The sequence below is a fragment of the Saccopteryx bilineata genome, chromosome 1 (genome assembly GCF_036850765.1).
Source record: "Saccopteryx bilineata isolate mSacBil1 chromosome 1, mSacBil1_pri_phased_curated, whole genome shotgun sequence".
Lineage (NCBI taxonomy): Eukaryota > Metazoa > Chordata > Mammalia > Chiroptera > Emballonuridae > Saccopteryx > Saccopteryx bilineata.
The window spans coordinates 30,481,140-30,504,792 of NC_089490.1; the positions used below are offsets into that span (position 1 = coordinate 30,481,140).

General features: G+C 41.1%; 1 long non-coding RNA gene across 2 annotated transcripts in view; it reads left to right on the forward strand.

The window, feature by feature from the left end:
• LOC136319491 (uncharacterized) overlaps window positions 1–23,653 on the forward strand; it is a 34,826-nt gene that overhangs the window by 727 nt on the left and 10,446 nt on the right. The window lies entirely within an intron of this gene.

Consider the following 23,653-nt stretch of genomic DNA (forward strand, 5'->3'; position numbering starts at 1 on the left):
ATCCACCCAGCAGCCCACTAGGGGGCGATGCTCTGCCCATCTGGGCCCTTGCCCCGTTGCAACTGGAATCGTTTTTTAGTGCCTGAGGCGGAGGCCATGGAGCCATCCTCAGCACCTGAGGCCAACTTGTTCCAATTGACCCATGGCTGCAGGAGGAGAGAGAGAGAAAGAGAGAGAGAAGGGAGAGGGAGAAGGGTGGAGAAGCAGATGGGCGCTTCTCCTGTGTGCCCTGACCAGGAATTGAACCTGGGATATCCACACACTGAGCTCATGCAGTACCACTGAGCCAACCAGCCCCCCCCTTTTAAGGAGTTTTTAAGTCTATGGATTACATAGAGCTAATAAAGGATGATTCCCAAATTATCCTTCTTGTTTCCACCACCTTGACTCTAGTAAAGGTCCAGAGCATTCAACTCTATTCTTACTATGATAAATATCAGCCTTATATCAGTATTTATGATAATGATGAATGGTGATGGAAAAGACCTTCAGAGAAGTAGCTGTTGGAACCAACGCTATTACCTTCAAGCATCCATAGATCAACTCAAATATAAGCTTCACAAGAGCAGGTATCTTTATCTGTTTTGACCACCGATGAACCCTAAATGTCTAAGACAGTGTCTGACACATAGTAGACAATAAATAATTGTTTGTTAACTGGGTAAATGGATAAACGAATGAATGAATGAATATTGAATAAGATGATGTTAGAGGGCAAGGGAGTTGGGAATGTATACCAAGAAGTATTATAATGGCAGATGTAAAAGTGAGCTAATGAGGGAAATGAGGTCCTGAGGGACTTCTTGCTAATGATTATAACCCCAGAACCAAGAGAATGCCTCACATATAATAGGTACTCAATAAATATTTGTTGAATAAAAAAAATAGTACTGAACACAGTAAAATACAAGATGGAAAGCATTATGAATTTTGATTTTTACTTATTCTAATTGTTTCTTATAACAATTCACAGGGATTCTCTAGCAAAACAAGTGTCTTTTAAAAATGTTTTTATAGCTGAAAGAACAGTTGTACAATAACCCATGGTCCTCAAAATATACCTATCTGCTATAGATTATAGCTCTGATCATTTAGCACTTTCTCAATTCATACTCACAATAAGAAGTCACTTAGAATGCTGTTTCTCAAACTTTAATGCACATAGGAATTATCTGGGGACCTTGTTAAATATAGATTCTGATGAGATATGTCTGGAGGGGGGCCCAAGATCTGCTTTTAAACATTTAAAGGAGAAAGATTTTTAAAGAGACAAGGGAAGCCATTCCATCAGAATACACTCAATATTCCAACACCAAATTTTCAAATCTCTCTAGAAGTCCCAACCTTTCTTTTTTGCCTTGTAAAATGGAACAGCTCTCCTTCTATACCCAACCCTTCCAGTAGGGCTTTTCATCACAGACACCACCACCTGTTCAGGATCCTTGCTTTATTATTTCTCCCCACTCACCTCTGTGCCTCCTTTCCATATTTCCCGGCCAATTTCCAGCACTAATGGTATCCACACTACTCTCCTATTGAAAACAAACACAACTTTTGATTTAGTCTATATTTCTTCCCCTCCAGTTAATGCCACATTTCTCTCCACTTCTTCATAAGCAAACTTCTCATGTGTTACATATATCTACACCTGTTGCCTCTATCCTGTTACTTCCCATTTTCCCCTTAACTTAATCGATCCAGGCTTCCCTGTTTGCCTTTCTACCAAAATGTGTTGGCCAAAGTCATAAATAACCTGTAGTCACCGGGGTTTTTTTGGACATTTGCCAGTGTTTGACCTTTTAGAAATATTCCCCACAGTTGACCAATCACTCCTACTAAAAGTGCTCTTTTCCCATTGGTTTTGGTTTTTCTCCAAATGCCTTGGTTGTTTTTTCTCTTTCTCCTTTCCAAATGGAAGGTCTTCTAACCCACTCCTGAAGATCAAAGTACTTCAGAGCTGTGCTGGACTCCCTTCTGCCCTCCACATTGCACCTGGAAGACGAGCTCATGCACTCTTAAAGGTCTCACAGGCTCCTTCAACTCATTACTTCTAAGAGTAAAGTCATCCTTTCTCCCAAACATGCTCCTCCTACAATAGTCCCTTTGACAGTGAATAAGCCATCACTCACCCACTTCCTCAAAGGGTAAATCTGAGATCATCATTATTGACCTCTTGCTCACCACCCCACACTGCCATTTCCACAACTGTTTGACCATCACATCCCGTTATTACATAGCTGTCATTTCTCTCCCATCGCTATCATTCTGGTCCAAGGTATCACCACCTCTCATCTGAACCAGTGCAAAAAGCCTCCTACATGGTCTTCGCTTATCCACTCTTGACACCCTGCAGTCCACTTTCTACACAGTTTAACCAAAGTGATATTTTCATATGTGATCAAATGTAGCTCTCCTGCAGAAAATTCAACAGCTTTCCATTTTCTCAAGCTAAGAGCCCAACTCCATCTCTGGCTCACAGGGATGTTCAGCCATCCGATCCTCATTGACATCCGCGATCTCCTCCTGCGCTAGCAAAGCCAGTTCTCCAGTTCTCTCCAAGTGCTTCCCATACACCACACTCACTGTCCTGCCTTAAGGTCTCCATACTTGCTCTTTCAACTGCTTCACTGGTCTTTTCCCTCATTTTACTTAATGACTCTTAATGCATCCTTTGCAGCTTAGCTTAAGTATCCCTTACCCAAGAATCCTTGCTTGACTTTTCAGCACCGGTTCTGTGCCTCTACAGTGCCTTCTACTTCCTCTTCCATGTCACAACTCAGCAACTCCTCATTGGACAATAAGTGACATAACTACAGGAGCTAGCATGTGATGGTACTTATTCTGTACCAGGTCCCTGTGGTAGGTAGTTTCTAAGATGACCCCAAATGATCTCTGCCTCTTGGATTTCATAGCCTTATATAATCTCTTCACAGCCCGTAACTTGTTTCTCAACAATAAAATATTTCAAAGTTGAAGGGAGGTGACTTCTGGATTAGATTACAAAAGATTCTGACTTTGATCTCCCTTGCTGGCTTTGATGAAACCCAGTGCTATGCTGCAGATGCCCACACAAAGAACAGCCAGCTAGGAGATGAAGCCATTAGTCCCAGATCCCCCCAAGATTTGAATCCTGCCAACCACCACTGCATGAACTTGCAAGGGGATCCTTCCTCAGATGAGCCTTCAGATGAGATATCAATCTGGGCCAGCATCGTGATTGCAGCCTTGTGAAGGGCCCTAAAGCAGAGGACCTGGTCAAGCTCTTCCTGGGTCCCTCTCCCGTAGAAACTATGAGATAATAAATGTATGTTGCTCTAAGCTGCTAAGTTACGCAGCAATAGGTAACTAATATAGTCCCTTCTATGAGTTTTTCATGTATATACTAATATAATCCTCATGACATCTTTATCAGATAGGGTTCCTGTTTTAGAGATAAGAAAACTGAAGCAGTTTCAACTTATTCTAGACCACATGCTGGTAAGGGATGGAGACAAAATTTGCAGCCCTGTTGTCAGGCTCCGGAGTCTGTGCTCTTAACTACTTTCATTGCATGAAGGCAGTGACTCTGTCTGATTTGTTCATAGCGGTAGTCCCTATCAACAACACAGTATTTGGCATATAGTAGTGCTCAATAACTGGTTAATTAATTGATAAGTTAGAAAATTGTTAAATGAAGGATGAATAGAGTTTCTGTTATTCATACAAGGGAATTTTATACTTGCACCTTTTTGGTCTCAAGGACTTCTTTTCATTTTGTGGTATGGAGTCTTCAGGCATACTACTCAACTGAAAATTACAGGTGCATTTCATTCACCCCTTCCTTTTTCTGCCGGGTTTTGTTGGCTGTCCAGCAGTGATTCTGTGAGCTGCCAGTGTCTTCTCAAAAGGTTCCTTTCTTCTTTAGTTACTCAGTTGACTAGCACAAGAGTCTTCTGCATAATGAAACGGGGGGAACTGAGACAGAGAAGCTGAGAGGAGGCACCTAGAAAACAGAGAGATAGAGATGGTAGGGTTCTTGAGGGCGCAGGGAGCTGTGCTACATGACACAAAGCTGGAGTTTTTGGGAAAGAGGAGCCAGTCGGAATTTTTGATGGCAGGATAGCTGAAGGACTCGGAACAGTAAAGGTGCCTGTTGGCCATTTTTTTTTTTTCATTATTCTGAAGCTGGAAACAGGGAGAGACAGTCAGACAGACTCCCGCATGCGCCCAACCGGGATCCACCCGGCACGCCCACCATGGGGCGACGCTCTGCCCACCAAGGGGCGATGCTCTGCCCATCCTGGGCGTCGCCATGTTGCGACCAGAGCCACTCTAGCGCCTGAGGCAGAGGCCACAGAGCCATCCCCAGCGCCCGGGCCATCTTTGCTCCAATGGAGCCTTGGCTGCAGGAGGGGAAGAGAGAGACAGAGAGGAAAGCGCGGCGGAGGGGTGGAGAAGCAAATGGGCGCTTCTCCTGTGTGCCCTGGCTAGGAATTGAACTGTTGGCCATTTTTATCTGTTTGCCTTTCTGCACTGCAAACCCTTTAATGCCACAAAAGTTTCAGTAAAGTCTGCTCTACATACATGCCCTGCATAGGTGCTTTGAGTGGAAATCAATGAAGTCACCCAGGTTAGCACAGAGTAGAGATGACAGGAGAGCTATGAAGAGGGACTGTGAGGAAGAGTTCAACAGAGCAGTAACTTGGAGGCAGAGGTGACAGATTTGACCTAAGGCCCTGCGCAGTTCCCTGAAATCCTGGTTAGGGCATGGGACTCTCCAATGGCTATCACTTAGACAGGTCAAGCCAATTTTCTTTAAATATCAAAAAGGCTTGGAGACCTCAGCTGACATTTGGGTCACACGAGTATTAATCCATTTGTCTTCACTCAGAAGGACTGGCTCAGGCATCAGTCAAAGGGGATAATGAATACTGTTTCCATCTTTACTGAGGGAGTAGTAATCTCTGCCTACAAGAGGACTGTTAGCGACTCCACAGTACAGACGGGACGGGCAGAGCTGGGAGAGTCCCCGTGCCAAGAGTTTCCAGATAATAGACTGGACACATTGCGTTTTCAAGGTGAAACAAAGGGAAATGTTTTACTATCCAAACACATAGATTTTAAGCAGGAAGCATTGACTGCAATAAGACGAACCCAACAGCACAGATGTGCTCAAGGGTCCCACCAAATTCTTACTTTTGGAAAATTAACAATGAGATCAATGAATGAAGTAAAAACCTTCATTTAAACAGCAGTTAATTTAGTGAATTCATACAGCCTATGCCAATAGTATCTAGAAATGCCAATTGTGCTCGGGCAGCGCTCAATATAGTTAAGAGGTTCTTGATGTAAGAGGACACTTGCAAGCCACATGCTCTGCTGTGACATTTTAAAAGTGGTAGTACTGTTTTGGATAAGACATCCTTGTAAAGGAGAAAACATGTTCACTGCAAGCACTTCGAAAAGTATGACGTAGTTTTCAAATCATAAAGCACAGTTCTCCAGTGTGTTGTAAGTGTACAGTCACTGAAGGTTGCTGTTAGCTATCAAATAAGAACAATCCACATCTGAAAGCTGAAGACTAACTCTCACTTGCTGTGCGTGACTGAAGATTCAACCCCTCTAAAATGTAGAAGCCTATTATTTGGAGAACTTGTTTTCCTGGCAAAGTGGTTGGCATAATAGAAGATCGACACTGGCTCATGTGACCATACTGAGTTAAAATAACATAACTTTCTTCATTGACAAGTTTTGAATAGTGCATCTTCTTTATTAATTACCTGTTTCTCATAGATTCCTTCCCTGACCACCCTGTGTCCCCCTGTCCCGCCCACCTCCCAGACTATGTTAGGTGCCTATGTTCGTACAATGTCATGGGTATCACTGACTCTCATGGCACTTACCACATAATAGTGTGGTTTTCTCCTCCTGGCCTGTGAGACCCTGGAAAACAAAGTCCTTGTAGTGTCCATTAAAAAACAATTTCTAAGCCCTGGCCCGACAGCTCAGTTTGTTGGAGTGTCATTCCAGAGCATAAAGGTTGCCGGTTTGATTTCCTGGTGGGGGCACATACAGGAACAGTTCGATGCTCCTGTCTCTTACTCTCCCTGCCTCTCTTTAAAAAGGAAAAAAATCAAAAACAAACAAAACCCAATTTCTACACTGGCATGGTGTCTGGTACGTGGGCAGTGCCCAAGAAAGTTTGTCACTCTAGGAATGACCCATTTGTTTGCATTAATGACACTAACTCTTTTTTTTAAATTAATTTTAATGGGGTGACATCAATAAATCAGGGTACATATGTTCAAAGAAAACATGTCCAGGTTATCTTGTCAATCAATTATGTTGCATACTCATCACCCAAAGTCAGATTGTCCTCTGTCACCTTCTATCTAGTTTTCTTTGTCCCTCTCCCCCTCCCCCTCCCCTTCTCCCCCCCCATAACCACCACATTCTTGTCAATGTCTCTTAGTCTCATTTTTATGTCCCACCTACGTATGGAATCATGCAGTTCTTGTTTTTTTCTGATTTACTTATTTCACTCCGTATAATGTTATCAAGATCCCACCATTTTGTTGTAAATGATCCAATGTCATCATTTCTTATGGCTGAGTAGTATTCCATAGTGTATATGTGCCACATCTTCTTTATCCAGTCTTCTATTGAAGGGCTTTTTGGTTGTTTCCATGTCTTGGCCACTGTGAACAATGCTGCAATGAACTTGGGGCTGCATGTGTCTTGATGTATCAATGTTTATGAGTTTTTGGGGTATATACCCAGTAGAGGGATTGCTGGGTCATAAGGTAGTTCTATTTGCAGTTTTTTGAGGAACCACCATACTTTCTTCCATAATGGTTGTACTACTTTACTTTCCCGCCAACAGTGAATGAAGGTTCCTTTTTTCCACAGCCTCTCCAACATTTGCTATTACCTGTCTTGTTGATAATAGCTAATCTAACAGGTGTGAGGTGGTATCTCATTGCAGTTTTGATTTGCATTTCTCTAATAACTAATGAAGATGAGCATCTTTTCATATATCTGTTGGCCATTTGTATTTCTTCCTGGGAGAAGTGTCTGTTCATGTCCTCTTTCCATTTTTTTTATTGGATTGTTTATTTGTTTGTTGTTGAGTTTTGTGAGTTCTTTATATATTTTGGATATTAGGCCCTTATCTGAGCTGTTGTTTGAAAATATCATTTCCCATTTAGTTGGCTGTCTATTTATTTTGTTGTCAGTTTCTCTTGCTGAGCAAAATCTTCTTAGTCTGGTGTAGTCCCATTCATTTATCTTTGCCTTCACTTCTCTTGCCTTTGGAGTCAAATTCATAAAATGCTCTTTAAAACTAAGGTCCATGAGTTAGAACCTATGTCTTCTTCTATGTACTTTATTGTTTCAGGTCTTATATTGAGGTCTTTGATTCATTTTGAAATAATTTTAGTACAAGGGGACAAACTGTAGTCGAGTTTCATTCTTTTGCATGTAGCTTTCCAGTTTTCCCAGCACCATTTGTTGAAGAAGCTTTCTTTTCTCCATTGTGTGTTGTTGGCCGCTTTATCAAAAATTATTTGACCATATATATGTGGTTTTATTTCTGGACTTTCTATTCTGTTCCATTGGTCTGAATGAATGACACTAACTCTTAATAAGGTTGAAGCAAGATTAAACAAGACGCCAAAGATTAGTGTCTCATCTTTCTCATTAGTTGCATTGTCAAATTACCTTAAAAAGCTAATTAGAAGACTAAATATCTGCTTTCTCATTCTACGTTGCCCACCATACTTCCTCTCTTCACCGACTCAGCTATCTGCCTGAGCTCTGACTGCATCAACACATTTCTCTTTGGCCTCACTATAATCAAGAGCTATTATCATTATGGAAGCTTTAGAGAAGCTGAAAGGAAAGATGTGACACCCCCCCCTTTTTTTGTGGTCAAGTTTTAGCAATCATTTTCTATTCCTGCTCTTTTTACTTTCTTTTTTAAAGAAGGCCAACAAATCATGAAACCTTGAAGCCACAGTAACTTGTGTTCATGCAAGTTGAGATCTATTATATGTTGACTTAAAGTAGCGTTAAGCTGCACAAGTTATTTCTAAACAGAAGAATTAATTAAAATTATGTTCTGAAAGCTTGATGGCTGTCTGCGAGTTCTCTCAGGCAACAAACAGTGGCTCCACGAGGAAAACAACTGGAAAGAATCCGATGAGCACAAGCCACGTAGTATACGTTCCTTCTTCTGCAATCCACACTCTCTCTACAGAGGTGGGCCCTTCATATCCTCAGTGAGGGATTTTTTACTCCTTTTTTCCACGTATTCCAACGAAACTGGGTCCTAAGCGGTCAAGCATTCAGGTGCCTCTAGAGGTGACCCATTAATCAGAGTGGAGGCAAAACTGATGAAAACGGGGCAGGATTCCACTACTCTCTCCGTCTTCAGACCATTTAGGGCAGGGGTACTCATTCCTGAACATGAGAGAACTCAAAACCATTGTCGCATGGGCTGAATTTGGCTTACCTCAGTATTTCGTTAGGCTTTTACAGTTTTGTTTTAAAAACTGAATGTTTTAAAATAAGGGCGTTTCCAGAGAAGTATGTGTGTCTAGCTTTTCATGGACAGTCACACAGCCTAGCAATACAGGGCTGCGCATCTGCACGGGAACAACAGCTGGAGCTGAGTGGCCACTGCACCCTTTAAATAGGGCACGTGTCCCTCCACTGATGACACGTGGTTTGCCCGACATCCGCCCCTGAATGGTGTGGCTCATTTCTGTCTGGTCACTGGAGACAACTGAGTTTGCCATGAAGAACGTCACATCAGGGTCCGTTCCCTAATTGTCATACCACTTTGAAGTCAGAAGCAGCTTTATAAAAAGTGGCTGCTTTCTTTTCTTTCTTTTTTTTTTTTTTTGTATTTTTCTGAAGCTGGAAACGGGGAGAGACAGTCAGACAGACTCCCGCATGCGCCCAACCGGGATCCACCCGGCACGCCCACCAGGGGCAACGCTCTACCCACCAGGGGGCGATGCTCTGCCCCTCCGGGGCGTCGCTCTGCAGCGACCAGAGCCACTCTAGCGCCTGGGGCAGAGGTCAAGGAGCCATCCCCAGCGCCCGGGCCATCTTTGCTCCAATGGAGCCTTGGCTGCGGGAGGGAAAGAGAGAGACAGAGAGGAAGGAGGGGGTGGTGTGGAGAAGCAAATGGGCGCTTCTCCTATGTGTCCTGGCCGGGAATCGAACCCCAGGGCTCCCGCACGCCAGGCCAACGCTCTACTGCTGAGCCAACCGGCCAGGGCCAAAAAGTGACTGCTTTCATTAGAAGGTTGGACTAGAACATCCCGAACAAGCAGTCACCTAACCACCACTGGTTTTGCTGTGACAGGGAATTCTCAGCAGCACCAAGACCTCTTGCTTCTCCCCCCAGAACTAACAACCTTTATTTATGTAAAACTCAATGTCACCCAAAGTATGTCCTGTGGTACCTTAGTTCCAAGGGATGTTAAAATTAGTGTTACAGTAAAATAAAATTCAGTAGTCAGTTATATATATGTTTATCAGCAAAGGTGAACGACTGTTTATTTGTTTTGAGTAAAGTACCTTTAAAATGCTGATATGCATTACTGAGCTCTAAGAGGAGGATTAATACATAGTCTTTTTTCATATATATTTGACCACAAACCTATATTCGTGGGACTATCCCACGGTACAAGGGTTCAACAGAATAACTTTGAAAAATGCAGATAGGAATTCTTAGGGATTTCTAACTTTCATTTGTCTTACTCTATTCCTGAATAATCATTCATAACAAAGTAAGCAACCTGCCCAAGAACACAGAAACTGTGGCTGCGATGAAACTGGGTTGGAATCCCAGAATTCTTTTCTAGAAGCAGCAGGCTGCATGTGGATTGTTTCAAAGAGTACATCATGCACTGATCACTCAACTTTTGGAAATATTAAAAAATAAATAGTCTTAGTTAAATCTGCAACAGCAGGAGAAGAAAGTATGATCACCTTAATAAAGAAACAGCAATGTTAACATCAAATGGTAACAAAATACATAATAATTACAAAAACAGGAGATGACAAGGAGATTAAAGAAGTAATTAGGCCCTGGTCGGTTGGCTCAGTGGTAGAGCGTCGGCCTGGCGTGCAGGAGTCCCGGGTTTGACTCCCAGCCAGGGCACACAGGAGAAGCGCCCATCTGCTTCTCCATCCCTCCCCCACCCCTCCCCCTCTCCTTCCTCTCTGTCTCTCTCTTCCCCTCCCCCAGCCAGCAGAGGCTCCATTGGAGCAAAGATGGCGGGGCGCTGGGGATGGCTCTGTGGCCTCTGCCTCAGGCGCTAGAATGGCTCTGGATGCAACAGAGAGACGCTCCAGAGGGGCAGAACATCGCCCCTTGGTGGGCATGCCGGGTGGATCCCAGTAGGGCGCATGCGGGAGTCTGTCTGACTACCTCCTGGTTTCCAGCTTCGGAAAAATGAAAAAAAAAAAAAAGAGGTAATTAATGAGGATTAGCCGATTTTGATAAAAAGTGAAAGCACTGCTTCCTTTAATATTCACATTTTATATCAGAGTATAATGTTTGTTATAAGTGTACCTTTTATATAAACAAGCCATACAGTGGTTATAGTCTAATTTCTATCTCTTATCAAATTTAAGTCCTAATTAATGGAAAATTGAAAGAATAAAACAAAATTCTCTAATATCATCATTAACTTAGTGTTATTAAAGACAGGCAAGGTAGTTAATTAGCCTCCTTTTGCACTCAGAATTTAATGTTGAAGTATGTATATGTATATCTACTAAATACGTATACTAATGGGAATTTCCTTTATTTTCCCTACAAACTTATAAAATGTATTTTTATTCTTTCAAATTAAATTAAAATTTTAGAATATTTATTATATACCTGTGAAGTATGCCATTGGTATTTTAATAGGAACAGCATTGAACCTATAGATTGCTTTGGGAGGTATAGACATTTTAATGAAGTTTATTCTTTCTATCCATGAACACGGTATATGCTTCCACTTGTTTGTATCTTCCTTGATGTCTTCCTTGTCTTATAATTTTCTGAGTATAAGTCTTTTACCTCTTGGTTAAATTTATTCCTAGGTACTTTATTTTTTTGTTGCAATAGTGAAGAAGATTGTTTCCTTAACTTCTCTTTCAGACTGTTTATTGTTGGTGTATAAAAATGCTACTGATTTCTAAATATTAATTTTATATCCTGCCACCTTGCCAAATTCATTTATCAGGCCTAGTAGTTTTTTGACTGATACTTTAAGGTTTTCTATGTACAGTATTATATCGTTAGCAAATAATAACAATTTTTCTTCTTCTTTTCCAATTTGGATGCCTTTTATTTCTTCTTCTTGTCTCATTGCCGTGGCTAGGACTTCCAGAACTATGTTGAATAAGAGTGGTGAAAGGGGGCACCCCTGCCTTGTTCCTGATCTTAGGGGATGGCTTTTAATTTTTGCCAGTGAGTGTGATGTTGGCTGTAGGTTTGTCATATATAGCCTTTATTAGGTTGAGGTATGTTCCCTGTATTCCCACTTTGCTCATAAATGGGTGCTGGAGTTTTGATCATAAATGGGTGCTGGATTTTATCAAATGCTTTTCTTGCATCTATTGATATTATCATGTGACTTTTATTCTTCCTTTTGTTTATGTGATGAATCACATTTATTGATTTGCAAATATTGTACCAGCCTTGCCTCCCCAGAATAAATCTCACTTGATCATGGTGTATGATTTTTTTTAATATATTGCTGGATCCAGTTTGCTAATATTTTGTTGAGAATTTCAGCATCTATGTTCATCAGGGATATTGGTGTATAGTTTTCTTTCTTCTCAGTGTCTTTACCTGGTTTTGGAATTAGGGTAATGCTTCTCTTATAAAATAAGCTTGGAAATCTTCCCTTCTCTTGAAATTTTTGGAATAGCTTGAGAAGGATAGGTGTTAGTTCTTCTTTGAATGTTTGGTAATATTCACCCATGAAGCCATCTTGTCTAGGACTTTAGTTTGCTGGGAGTTTTTTTGATAACTGTTTAAATTTCATTTGTTGCCATTGGTCTGCTTAGGTTTTTAGATTCTTCCAGACTCAGTTTTGGAAGTTTGTATGTTTCTAGGAATTTATCCATTTCACTTAGGTTGTCCTAGTTTTTGGCATATAAATCTTCACAGTATTTTCTTACTATCCTTTGTATTTCTTTGATGTCAGTTGTTACTTCTCTTTCATTTCTAATTTTATTTATTTGGGTCCTCTCTCTTCTTTTCTTGATGAGTCTGATTAAAGGTTCATCAATATTGTTTACCTTTTCAAAGAACCAGCTCTTGGTTTCATTGAAGTTTTATATTTTATTTTAGCTTCTATGTCATTTATTTCTGTTCTGATCTTCATAATTTTCTTACTTCTACTTCCTTTGGGCTTTATTTGTTGTTCTTTTTTTAGTTCTTTTAGGTGCAGGATTATATTGTTTATTTGAGCTTTTTCTTGCTTCTTAAGGTATGCCTGTAATGCTATGAACTTCCCTGCTTTGGCTGTGTCCCATTGATTTGGGGTTGTTGTATGTTCATTTTCATTTGTTTAAAGTTTTTATTTCTTCCTTGATCTCATTGTTCACTCATTCATTATTTAATAACATGCTAGTTAGCCTCCAAGTGTTTGAATGTTTTTCAGTTTTTCTATCGTAGTTGATTTCTAGTTTAATGCCATTGTGATCAGAGAAGATGCTGGATATGATTCCAATCTTCTTAAATTTACTGAGACTTGTTTTGTGTACTAACATGCCTAGAAAATGTACCATGAACACTTGAAAAGAATGTATATTCTGCTGCTTTGGGGTGAAATGTTCTGAAAATATCAATTAAATCCAGTTGATCTAGTGTGTCATTTAAGGCTTCAGGTTTTTTGTTAATTTTCTGCCTGGAGCACCTATCCATTGATGTCAGTGGGGTATTAAAATTTCCTGCTATTATATATAGTATCACTGTCGATCTTGCCCTTTATGCCCACCAAAATCTGCTTTATATTTTTAGGTGCTTCTGTATTGGCTGCATAAATATTTACAATGGTTATATCTTCCTTTTGGATTGCTCCCTTAATCATTTTGTAGTGCCTTACTTTGTCCTTTAGTATAGCCTTTGTCAGATATAAATATTACTATTGCAACTTGTTTTTCATTTTCATTTGCATGAATAATTTTTTCCCATCCTTTCGCTTTCAGTCTATGTGTATCTTTTGTTCTTAGGTGGGTCTCTTGTAGATAGCAAATATACAGGTCTTGTTTTCTTTTTTTATTATTATTATTATTTCTTAAAGGTTTTATTTATTGATTTTAGACAGGTCTTATTTTCTTATCCATGCAGTTACCCTTTTCCTTTTGATTGAAGCATTTAATCCATTTACATTTAAGATTATTAATATGTACTTATTTACTGCCATTTTATTCTTTAAACCTACAATCCTCTTTCTCTCAATTTCTTTTTTCTTTGCTCTTTTTATAGAAGGCCCTTTAACATTTCTTGCAGTACTGGTTTGGTTGTAATGAATTACTGGAGCCTTTTGTTTTGCTGGGAAGCTTTTTATTTCTCCTTCAATTTTAAATGATAGATTTGCTGAATGGAGTAGTCTTGGTTGTAGGTTCTTGTTTTGTATTACTTTGAATATTTCTTGCTAATTCCTTCTGGTCTGAAGTGTTTCTGTTGAGAAGTCAGATGTCATCCTTATGGGGGTTTCTCTGTAGGTAATTAACTGTTTTCCTCTTACAGCTTTTGGTATTCTTTCTTTGTCTCTTAACTTTGGCATTTTAATTATGATGTGTCTTGGTGTAGGCCTCCTTGAGTTCCTCTTTAATGAGACTCTCTGTGCTTCTTGAATGCGTGTGACTATTTCCTTCAACAACTTAGGGAAATTTTCAGCTATGATTTCTTCAAACAAGTTCTCTATCACTTGTCCATTCTCTTCCCCTTCAGGAATCCCTATGATATTGATGTTGTTTCTCTTCATGTTGTCACAACTCTCTTAGAGTTTCCTCTAAGTCTTTTTGAGCGTCTTTTATTTTTGCTGCTCTGTTTCTGTGCTTACGTTTATCTTGTCCTCTAAATTGCTGATTCAATCCTCTGCTTCATCCAGCCCACTGCTGATTCCTTCTAGTGTAGTCTTCATTTCTGATATTGTACTTGTCATTTATGACTGGTTCTTTTTTTTATGATTTCAATGTCCTTTTCAATGCTTGCTATCTCTTTGTTTATATTTTCATTGTGATCATCCATTGTTGCTTTAAGATCTTTGAGTACCCTAATAACTATTATTTTAAACTCTGCATTTGATAGTTTGGTTACTTGCATTTCATTTAGTTCTTTACCTGGGGATTTTTCTTGTTGATTCATTTGGGTCATATTTCTTTGTCTTCCAATTTTGTCTGTGTATTAGGTGGCTCTGGTCTATAAAATTTGTTTTGGTGTTTCTATGAGGAAGATGGCTCAGTGGTACTGAACTCCAGGCTACCTGAGTTCTTTGTTCTAGCAATGTTTCTATGTTTCTTGAGGGTTATATTTACCCTCCTATTGAATGTGAGTATTGAATGCACTTGGCCCTTTTGTGGGTGGGTTATGCTTTCAGGCTGGCTTATAATTCTTTACTGTTGTTTAAGTATATATAACATAAAATTTATCATTTTAGCAGTTTTTAAGTGTATGGTTTAGTGGCATTAAGTACATTGACATTGTTGTGCAACCATCACCACCATCCATCTCCAAAACTTTTACATATTTCCAAACTGAAACTCTGTTCTCATTAAATAATAACTACCCATCCCTCTTTCTTGTTGCCCCTGACAACCATGATTCTCTTCTTCTTTTTAATAAGTGAATTCATTTAAAGGAGTCCTTCAGGATAGAATTTTTTTACTATTGGGAGTAATTTTGTTCTTAGAAGTCATATCAAATGCAAATAATCATTTATGTTCTTTTTTGGTGATTCAATTATGCTCACATATCCAAAATGATTAAATTTTTATTCATTCACTTATTCATTTATTGAACAAAAAGTTTTTTCATTATGTTTTAGCCTGGATTTCCCTGAAAGCAGAGCTTGAGACAGGTAGTTTATTTGAGAAGTGACCCAGGAGGCAGGAGTGAGAACTCAGGAGACTGAAAAAGGAAAGAGGAAAAGATAGTTCAAAGATTCATTAGGGTGCTGGCCAATATTGTGGGCTACTGTGAATTAACCCCCTGGACCTACTGAAAAGCTTTCTGAAGTGGATCTCAGAGTATTTGTCCACACTGGCCAAATGCACCCTCCCAAGCATCAACATCCTGCATCTGGCTTATGGATGCTTGTGTGTCTAGTGGGTTCTCCCAAGATTCCACACCTTGGGCCAATGAAGCAACAGGGCAGGATGGGAGAGCTAGGTGGCCTGGGCCCAGGTAAGGTATTGACAGGTTACACCTATGCAGAATGGGTGGGAGTTTGCACAGAACTGGGGGCTAGAGTGAGAGGTGGGCTGAGAGGGTGTGATCACAGAGCACTGAAAAAGGCAATGGACTGGACCCACAGTGGTCAGTAAAGGAGGCTTGGGGCCCTCCTCATGGAACTTGTAGATGCAGATAGGTGACAATGAAGAGGAGCCCAGGGGCAGCTACAGAACTATTTACATTGGACACTCATGGCCCTTGACTGTTGTGAGTGTGCTGTCCAGCCACTTGAGAGTAGCTACTGGGGACCTGTACTAGGTTGGCAGAGGGGGGATTATATAGGAGAACAGGAAGATAAAGACCCTAGCCTCATGTGTCCAGCAGGAAAGGCAATGAGAAACAAATAATTCTCCCCAATAACTACCTACCATTGAGATGGGTGCTGAGAATAAGAAGTTCACCATCATCTGGGAGACACAAAAGGGGTTCTGGTATAGCAAGTGAGTCGGGAAAGATTTCTTCAGAGAAATGGTATTTAATCTGAGACCTGAAGGATAATATGCTATTAAATAAGCATTAATCAGCTATTATGGCTCAGAGACTAGGAATGCACTATAAATTACCGTCTTCCCCTCAAATGGCTCACAGTCCAATTGTGTAGAAAAATGAATGAGGACTACACAATCAGAAAAAGGCTAACCAGTATTAAGTATGATGGAAACACAGGGAATTGGCCTAAGGAACCTGGTGAAGTTTCAGCACAGGACATAATGTTTGGGAAGGTCCTGAAGGAATTGGAGGACTGGGCTAAGTGAGCCAGGTAAGGACACCACTAGTGTGTATTTCTTCAGTGGGTGGAGGAGATTATGATGCATTTTGGGAGTCCTTGAATCCTCCATAAGAATATTAATTTCACCTTTTAGTTATAGAATAATTGTTGGAAAGTTAGCTAAGCTTACCTGGATTATCTGTATGACACACTTTATCACTCGACCTACATTTTCAAATGTGTTTTCTATTATAGGATACCAAGAAGCAATGTTTTAACTATCTGTTGCCAGGCAGGAATCAGGCCTAGTATGTGAAAAGAGTCAATAAATATCTAGGTTTTAATTTCAAGGCAAGTAGAAATTTTAGGTTTTCTGTGGATAATGTTCTAATATTTAAATCTTGGAAACTTAAAAAAGAAGTCATCTGTGTTAACAAAACAAAAACACAGGCCACAGATTTGCAACTCCTACTTTCTAGTATCTTTGGACCTCAGGGTCATTAATGAAGTTTCACTGCAGTTAAAAGGGTGTGATGGAGATTTGCCTCTTGCAGTGCTAACCCTAATATAAAAATCTGACCAAACAGGACAACATGGGCCCAAGAGGAACTCAGCAGGAAGAAAAGGTGGTCAGGCCACTGGCCTGAGGTCACACAGGGGGAGGCTGGTTCTGGAGAAGCATGAGATTGTAGGCGACACCCACCAGGACCAGTTTTCTCTGCCATTTTGTAGGAGTAATGTCTTTGTTGTGATAAAATCCTTCTGATTTGCAAAATCTGGCAGTTTGGATGAGGATAGGGCTAAAAAGTGAGAAGCTGAATTGTACCAGAGGCTGTTACTTACCTCCCTTAACATCTGTTTTCCTTATTTCTCTTAGTATTAGCACTACCTAGTTTTTAGCAAGGCACATGGCCACGTAGAATAAAGTTTCTTTATTTCCCAGCTTCTCTTGCAGCTATGTGCATTGTGTGACAAGTGTCATAATAAAGGCAGAGAAAAACAGACTTCTTAAAAATAATTCAATGGTGCTGATAAAATTATTTATTTATATTTTAAATCAATAATCAGTGTGAAACCTTCAGGGGTCCCCAAACTTTTTACACAGAGGGCCAGTTCACTGTCCCTCAGACCGTTGGAGGGCCGCCACATACAGTGCTCCTCTCACTGACCACCAATGAAAAAGGTGGCCCTTCCGGAAGTGCAGTGGGGGGCCGGATAAATGGCCTCAGGGGGCTGCATGCGGCCCGTGGGCCGTAGTTTGGGGACACCTGCTTAACTAGGTAATCATCAAAACTGGAACAGCAGAGCCACATAGTCGAAAATTTCTCCAGTGAGAGATTTGCAAAAATAACAATTGAACAGGTAATATATCATCATTTATTTTTCTTCTCTGAACTTATTTTATATTTTATCAAAATCATTTTGTAATTATGGTACAGAATCCCTGAAGAGGTCGGCTTCTAAGTTATAGAAAAACAGATTCCAATCAGCAACAAGATGACTTGAATAAAAGGATAGGAGTCATAAGATTAAAAATGGCTCTTATCACATCATAGGTGGTTTAAGAGCCAAGATCTTTTGATATAGCTCAAACCTGTTACATGACACAAATTAGTAAATATTTTGCCTGATACCTCTTAAACAATCATTCTAAATATAGAGTGGTAAGAAAAGCTAAGAATATTCCATTCTTAGGTCTTTTCGATGTTTGCCTAGCAAAATTTTAATAGATATGCTAACATAATTTGAATGAATATGGACATTCAAAGTCAATCTCTACACCAGGAGGACCCCCACCTGGCTCCCTTATCCATCTACTCAGACTTGTTCTGACAGATGTTTCAAGGATAATCTCTACTGTGTTCATGGAAAATAGTATTTCTTTCTGACTTCCTTCTGATGGCTCATCCTCCTACTTATAGTGTTTCCACGTACAGTAGCAGCTGAGTCCACAGTTGGTCAATTAATTTTAAGAGTCACTTTAAGGTGTAACAAGAGCACTTCCTGTTTCATTTGGAGGGAGGTATAAGAACAAAACATACACTCATATTCCAAATGTCCGATGTAAATCAGGTGGCCAGAAACCTCTTTTTGTGACCCTTAGAAGTAATTTAAGTTTGAGCTAGGAGTTGATGAAGAAGACTAGATATCAGAGACAGGATTCTTATGGAGAAAGTTCTTGGAAAGCCACGTCATTTCCTACTTTTATTTTAGTTGGTAGAGAGGTGTGCTTCCTCTCTTCTCATCCCAAGTGGGAAAGGCTTCGAGGGGGTCACTTGAGGAGCTTAATCTGGGTCCCCTGAATTGAGTGGACTAGTGTCTGAACTCTAAGGATGGCTGTCCAGGGTGTGCACTGCATAACTCTACAGGGTGCTAGTCACATCAACAACAACGTTTATTATCTGCACAGCTGTACTCGGGGACTCTGGGTGCCTGACTCTCCAAGTGGCCAACTACAGTGGCTAGAGCTGCAGCTACGTGGTAGCACTGGGAGCAAGTTGTCTTTCTACCCACAATGGGACAGGCAAGGCAGTTGAGAATTTTTCTGGTTGGTTGTATGGGTTCATGTGGGGGAGCTGGCCTGGAGCCTTCTTAAGAAGGACCTCTCTAGCCTAAAAAGTGGCTTTCTAGAGGGTTTCTCAAACTGAAAACCGAAGGATTGAGCATTGACAGTGAGAGGGGACAGGCAGAGGAGTTATCACCCTTGTCTGATGGAGCTTGAAGTGGGGGGTTCTCAATGGGGAAAAGTATCCCATGAGAGAGTCAACCCTGAGTACTCACTATGTCCAGTGAACAATACCACCAGATCACAGAGTAACTATCATAGAAGACTGTGCCCTTTGTTCTAACCCCCTTGTCCTGGGCCCAGCCCTGGGGGGATTGTAAAGAATTTAGTAAGGGAAGGTGTTGGAAGGGGAAGGATGCCAACCTGCTCTAATGGCCTCTGTATCTCTGCCTCCCAAGACTCCACCCCAGGCTTGTTTGTTTGAATCAGGCTCAGGGAAGGGAAACCAATTGGAGTTTGTTTATTATACCACACTGAACATTGTAATTACTAAAACAAGACTTCTTTAAGACCAAGATGACCTCAGGATATTTAACACCTAAGAGTGCCTGGGGGAACTGCTTGAGACTTCACATAGGGACAGAGGAAGAATCAGCTGTTCAGTGGGTACAAAGCAGGAGAGGGTGGAGAGAAGACAATGGAATTCCTTCTCCTATCTGTTGTGCATCAAGCCTTGGGGAACCAGACCACATGGGAAATCTGTAAAAGAAATACTTATCCATACCTGAAACACTTTATTTTGACTTGAAATGTATAAATGTACACTCATCCCCAGTCTCTTGATGTAGAATCAAGGCCTCCTTTGTGAGGACCGGAGAACAGTTCATTCTTAAACTCACCCATAAAACCACAGCTGTGATTTCTATTTTTGGTTTCCTTACATTGGAGTAAAGATTTTAAGAAACTTGCCAAGCAACCTGAATATAGTTATAAATGTGTATGATTTCTTTCTTTCATGTGTGTTACCCTTGTCTCACCCACACCCATTTTTGGAAACTTGCATTTATCATATCTTTTGACAATACTCAGTTTAGCATTTCAAAGAAACAACTTTCTTTTTGTGCTCGAATTTCATCAGTTTACATAATGTTTAATTATATTATGTAATTCAGTAACAAGTACAAGTACTACTGGCATAAACAGATTTGGGGACACGCCTAGCTGCTTCTTCCCTCTTCGTAAACACACAGAAGTTGAATTTGTTGGAGCAGAAGCCCATGGGTGTCCTGGAGAGTAGCCACTGCTGTGAGCGCTTAACTACGCTGGGCTTTCCATCTGTGTATCTCTCAGAACGGAGAGCGCCGGAGTCTGCTGAGTTGGAAAATGGAAGTCAATTGAGTGAGCCCCCACTTTTGAGGTGCAAAGTTTGAATTAGCCAGTATAAAAAAGCTACCACTTACTCAGTAACCATTGTGTGCCAGGTGGGGCACTGGGCACTTCACACACATAAGCTCAGCTAGCACTCACAGATGCTCCCCAACTCCTCACCTGTCCTGCCTCGTTCACACTTGAGCAAAGTGGAGGTTACAGAGATTAATTTACTCTAGGTCAGTAAGTGAAACAGTCAGCACTTCTCAATCTCTAATGTGCAAATGAATCGCCTGGGGGATATGATTTAAAATGCATATTTTGATGGAAAAGGTCTGGGGTGGGGCCTGAGGTCCTGCATTTCTCACAAGCTCTCAGATGCTGCTGATGCTGCTGGTTTGCAGACCACCCACCCCCAGATTCTGATTTACCTGTTCTGAGTCTGAGCCCAGGCCTCCTTATTTCCTAATGCTCTCCAGGGGTCTTTTATAAACAGAGGAGAGATGGTGGGGAGCTTAGACCCCAGGGAGAGCAGGAAAGTTAAGAAGTGGACTAATACAGAGATACTTAAGCTAAAACAAATGTTTAAAAAAGTCAAGCCTGACCAGGTGGTGGCGCAGCGGATAGAGCGTAGGACTGGGATGCAGAGGACCCAGGTTCGAGACCTGGAGATTGCCAGCTTGAGCACGGGCTCATCTGGTTTGAGCAAAGCTCACCAGCTTGGACTCAAGGTCGCTGGCTCCAGCAAGGGGTTACTCGGTCTGCTGAAGGCCCACGGTCAAGGCACATATGAGAAAGCAATCAATGAACAACTAAGGTGTTGCAATGCGCAATGGAAAACTAATGATTGATGCTTCTCATCTCTCTCCGTTCCTGTCTGTCTGTCCCTGTCTATCCCTCTCTCTGACCCACTCCCTGTCTCTGTAAAAAGTAAATAAATAAAAATTTAAAAAGTCAAGAGCGATATAACCTTGTTGGGCAGATAAAATATATTATGCTCACTTTGTTAAAGATTACGCTGCCCATGAGGAGGCCGTCGCCCAGGTGATATTAATGTGTGTTGAGTATCCTTGTAGCCTGGGGCTTGGTTTTGGGATTAAGCCTTTCCCACCCTTTTTGATGTGGGGTGGTACAATCCAATCATGCCTCAGAGAAGTGACTTTGTATTGGAGACTTCCCTATTTTGTATATTGGATTAGAGGTTGTGAAGCTACAATATAAAATGGGGGCGGAACGAAAGTTTGCTCTTGGTTCCTGAGATTATCATTAGAAGGGAGAGCAGAGGAGAGCAGAGAAAGGCCATGTGGAGGAGGCCAGGAGAAGCAGCCAAGATGGTGGAGTGCTGAGTGAGATGCCAGTTTGTGTAGAGCTTGTATTTGGGATAAGGAAAGAGATGGGGAACAGAGGCGAATAAGTCTGGTGAGCTAGAAACCTTTGATTCTAGGGAACTCGGATAAGTCAGTGGCTTTGTGAGCACTGAATGTGATTGGGTTTTGGAGCCCAGTGTGTGTTTTTACTTCCCCGCCAGGTGCAAGCTTGGATTCAAGACTATGGCCTATTAGCTTTTGGCTCCGTTGTTTCTTTACCAACTGTCCAAATCCAATGCGAACCTGCATAGGCCGGGTTGCTGTGATTGTGGCCCTGGCCCCGGGTCCTGGCTTGTAAACCTAAAAAAATATAGAAATTTATAAAAGATAAAAATCTTCCATTCTTGCCCTGGCCGGTTGGCTCAGCGGCAGAGCGTCGGCCTAGCGTGTGTAGGACCCGGGTTTGATTCCTGGCCAGGGCACACAGGAGAAGCGCCCATTTGCTTCTCCACCCCTCCCCCTCTCCTTCCTCTCTGTCTCTCTCTTCCCCTCCCGCAGCCAAGGCACCATTGGAGCAAAGATGGCCCGGGCGCTGGGGATGGCTCTGTGGCCTCTGCCTCAGGCGCTAGAGTGGCTCTGGTCGCAACATGGCGACGCCCAGGATGGGCAGAGCATCGCCCCCTGGTGGGCAGAGCATCGCCCTGGTGGGCGTGCCGGGTGGATCCTGGTCGGGCGCATGCGGGAGTCTGTCTGACTGTCTCTCCCTGTTTCCAGCTTCAGAAAAATGAAAAAAAAAAAAAATCTTCTATTCTTCATAACTTAGGAAGAATTTTTAAAAAATCAAATCAGGCTGTCCCTGCACATGCTTATGCAACAGTTTTCTAACTCAGAGATGTATCAAGAACTTTCATCATCAGTACTGCTTTGTTCCTGTTGACCCTGCATTGTATTCCACAGCATGGCTACACCAGTTTCTCTCCCCAACCCCTCAGAGGTGGCCATTCAGTTAACTCTCATTTCTCCATTTAAAAAAAATTCCACGGGTATGTGCATAAGTCCTTCTGCAGAAAGCCTTCTGGATGTGAAATTGCTGGGTTATTTAAATAGCTATACTTAAATTGTCTTCCAAAAGGCTCACTATATTAATTACACTTTTGCCTGACTAGGCGATGGCGCAGTGGATAGTGTTGGCCTGGGATGCTGAGGATGCAGGTTCGAAACTCTGAGGTTGCCTGACTTGAGCATGGGCTCACCAGCTTGAGAGCGGGGTCGTGGGCTTGAGCATGGGATCACAGACATGACCCCATGGTCATTGGCTTGAGCCCAGAGGTCGCTGGCTTGAAGCCCAAGGTCATTGGCTTGAGCAAGAGGTCACTGGCTCAGGTGGATCCCCTGGGTCAAGGCACGTATGAGAAGCAATCAATGAATAACTAAAGTGCCACAACTATGAGTTGATGCTTCTCATCTCTCTCTATCTTCCTGTCTGGCTGTCCCTGTCTGTCTCTCTTGATTAAAAAAAAATAAATTACACTCCTACCATCACATATAAAAATGCCTTTCTTCCATTACTTTGCAACTATTGGGTATGATCAATCTTTTCGATATTCACCAATCCTACATATGAAAAATGGTTCTCACTGATGTTTTAATTTGCATGTCATATTGAATGCATGATGGCTGATTTACCTATTAAATTATTCCTCCTTTTATATTAATCTTAAATCTACTATATATGCTACAAATATTTTCCTTCCAGCCTACTGTTCATTTTCAATTTGTTTTATATTTTTTAATTTGTTTGATAGAAGTTTTCAATTTTTATAGAGTCAAGTCTGTCTATATTTGTTCACAACTTTTGAATTTTACTTCTTCCTTAACAAAGACTCATCCCAAGATTATAAAATACATCACTGGTGTTCCCACCTACTACTTGCACACATTTGTCATTCATTAATCCATATGATCATTAGTCCATATGCAAAGTACATATTTTCTTTATGACTTGAAGTAGAACACATACGTTGTTGCTTTTATTTCCAAATACTGTTCTCACCACTGTTTGTTGAACAGGCATTATTATTCTGGGATGTGAACTGCCTCCTCTGTCATATAGTCAATTATACATATACAGGCTGGTCTCCTTTGATCTCTCTCTCTCTCTCTCTCTCTTTTCTGTGCCTGTCCAAAGCTGTTACAATTTCTGCAATTTTATAGAATTTCTGGAAAGATAACTTTTTCTTCATTATTTAGTTTTTCTTCTTTTTTAAAATATTTTATTTATTGATTTTTAGAGAGAGGGGAGAGAGAGA